Source organism: Vespa velutina, chromosome 24 (assembly GCF_912470025.1).
Source record: "Vespa velutina chromosome 24, iVesVel2.1, whole genome shotgun sequence".
Classification (NCBI taxonomy): domain Eukaryota; kingdom Metazoa; phylum Arthropoda; class Insecta; order Hymenoptera; family Vespidae; genus Vespa; species Vespa velutina.
Window position 1 is genome coordinate 30,155 of NC_062211.1, and position 3,605 is coordinate 33,759.

The window sequence follows — 3,605 nt, forward strand, 5'->3', positions numbered from 1 at the left end:
AATATAAATTGTCTCAATATAATAATATTGAATTTAAATTAAAAGTTAAAATGCTTTTATATATTTATAAGACGATAAGACTCTATAGAATTTAATAAAATTTGTTTTTTAGAATTGATATTTTATAGAAGATTTAATTAATAGATATATTTTATGAGGAGGATAAATAAATTAATATAACTTTAATAAAATTTAAACATAAATGAATTTGAATTGTTTGATTATTATTAGAATTATTAGAATAAATTACCTTAGGGATAACGGCGTTATAATTTTGGAGAGTTCATATTGATACAATTGTTTGCGACTTCGATGTTGAATTATGATAAAAATTAAGTGGAGAAATTTATATTTTTAGTCTGTTCGACTATTAAAATCATACATGATTTGAGTTCAGATCGGTGTAAGCCAAATCGATTTTTATCTATAAAAGAAGTATATTTTATTGTACGAAAGGACTTAAAATATTAAATATTTTATTATAAGATTAGTTATAAAATTAATTTTAAGGAATAAAATTAAATAAATTATTTATAAGATTTTAATAAATTGTTAAATTTAGATAAGGAGAGATTATAAATATAAATAAATATGAAATTAATATATTGAAGTTGATTGATTTATTAAGTTTATAACAATTAAAATTTGTATAATTAGAATAAATTTTTATAATAGATAATAAATTTAATTATGAGAGAGAGAGAGAGAGAGAAGAAAAAATTTAAATTAATATTTAATTAAAATAAATTTTTGTAAAAGATATATTTTTTATTTTTATAAGGTTAATATTAATAATAATTGGTATTTTAGTAGGAGTTGCATTTTTTGTATTATTAAAGCGTAAATTATTAGGATATATTCAGGATCGTAAAGGTCCTAATAAGGTTTTATTTTTAGATATTTTTCAATCGTTTAGTGATGCAATTAAATTATTTGTTAAGGAAAATATTAAATTATATAAATTGAATTATTTATTTTATTATTTAAGATCAATAGTTGGATTTTTTATAGTTTTAATGTTAATGATTGGTTTACCTTTTAATGAAAATTTATTTTCTATAAATTTATTTATATTATATATAATAAGTTGTTTAAGATTAGGAATTTATATTATTATAATAAGAGGTTGATCATCAAATTCAGTATATTCAATTTTAGGAGGAGTTCGATCTGTTGCTCAGTCTTTATCCTATGAAGTTTCTATATTTTCGATTTTTTTTTGTTATATTTTTTTATGTAGAAAAATTTAAGTTAATTGATTTTTTTAAATTTCAGGAAGAAATTTTTAAATTTTGATAGGTAAATTTTATAGTTTTTATTATATTATTTGTAAGTATAGTGGCTGAGTTAAATCGAACGCCTTTTGATTTTATTGAGGGAGAGTAAGAATTAGTTTCTGGATTTAATATTGAATATATAAAGGTGAGATTTACATTAATTTTTTTAGGTGAATATATAATAATTGTAATTTTAGGGATCTTATTTATAATTATATTTTTTGGTTATAGGATATTAAATTTAAAGAGAATTTTTTTAATTTTAATATTTATAATTTTAATAATTTGGATTCGAGGGTGTTTACTTCGATTGCGATATGATAATTTAATATATTTTTGTTGATACTATATTTTAAGAATAATTATATTAAATTTATTTTTAGTATTTATTTTAAAATATTATTTATATTTGATATATTAATATAAAAAAGATTTTAAATTATATTAAAGTTAGATATAAAATTATTATTAAAATTTATTGAAATTATTAATGAAAATAAGATTTATAATATAATTATTAAAATAATAAATTTGAATAAATTATTTAAAATATGAAGTTATACATTAAATTATTTAACATGTTCACACAGGGGTAGTATTATTTAATATATTAAATAATTTAATAAAAGTAAAATTTATTTATTAAATAAAAAATAAATTTTAAATTAAATTATTAGAAAATTAATTTAATTTAGAGAAGATGAAATATTTTTATATAAATATAATTATTATATTGGCAGAATTAGTGCATTAACTTTAGAATTTAATTAAATAAGTTATTAAAAATTTATATATAATAAATAAAGTTAATAGAAAATTTTAATTTCTATAATTATATTTTCAAAATATATGCATTTATTTGCTTATTAACTAAAAATATTTATTTAATTAATAGTATAAATCAAATTTTATTTAATCAATTTATATTAATAAAAATTAAAAAATATAAAATTGAATAGAATTGTGTAAGTTCAATAAAAGGTGTTTCTATTTCTTGACCTCCTAGTCAAGTTAATATATAAAATGTTGAGAAAAGTATTCAAAAATTGATTTAATAAAGAGGATTGAATTTAAGATTAAATTTTTTTGGTGAATTAATTAAGGGTAGAATTAATAGAATTAAAATTGCTAATAGTAAGACAATTACTCCACCTAATTTATTAGTAATTCCGCGTAGAATGACATAAGCAAATAAGAAGTATCATTCAGGTTTAATGTGGATTGGAGTAATTATTGGATTTGCTTTAATAAAATTATCTGGATCTCTTAATAAAAATGGATATTGAAATATAAATGAAAAAAGTGTAATTATTAGAATAATAAAAGTAATTAAATCTTTCAATGAGAAATTTTTATGAAAGAAAATTTTATAGATTTTGCTATTAATCTCTAAAGGATTTAAAGAACCTCTTTCATGAAGAAATATTAGATGAATAATTACTATAAATAGAATAATAAATGGTATGATAAAACGAAAGGAGTAAAATCGATTAAGTGTTGAAAAATCTACAGCAAATCCTCCTCAAATTCATTCTACTAGAGTTTGTCCAATATATGGAATTGTAATGAAAGAAGATTTGTAATGACTGTTGCTCCTCAAAAGGATATTTGATCTCAAGGTAGAATATATCCTAAAAAAGCAGTTATTACTGTTAAAAGAAAAATTATTACTCCAATAATCCATGTTTTTGTAAGATTAAAAGATTGATAGTAGATCCCTCGTCCAATATGTATATATAAACAAATAAAAAAAAATTGAAGCTCCAGTACTATGAAGAATTCGTATAATTCATCCATAGTTTATGTCTTGTATAATTACGATTACTCTGTAAAAAGTTATATCAGTTGAAGGGCAATAATGTATAGATAGAAAAATTCCAGAAATTAATTGAATTAATAAGGATAGTCCAAACAAAGATCCTAAATTTCATCAATAATTAATATTAATACGGGTAGGTAAATTAATAAGAGAATTTATAGTAATTTTTAATAAAGAATTTTTATAAATAAAGGATTTATTCATTAAATAATTTTTTAATTATTCCTAAGGGGTTAGTATTAATGAGACAAATTTTTGTAATTAGAATAAGATTAATTAAGAGAAAAAATATTAAAATAATAATATAAATATTAAAAGGGAATTCTATTAATTGATTTAAGTTTATAAATGAATGATTGAATAATATATACTTAATTGATAAATTGATTAAATTTGAATTTAAACTGAAATTAGTTATTGAAGATATTTAAGAAAAGGATATTGATAGATATAATTAATATTAGAAAAAATAAAAAAGTTTTTCATTTTGAAGTTATATATTGATTAGA

The 3,605-nt window shown here is 17.9% G+C and overlaps 1 pseudogene; it reads right to left on the reverse strand.

Moving 5' to 3' along the window:
* Positions 1-2,172: 2,172 nt before the first annotated feature.
* Positions 2,173-3,300, reverse strand: LOC124956888 (annotated as a pseudogene).
* Positions 3,301-3,605: the final 305 nt, after the last annotated feature.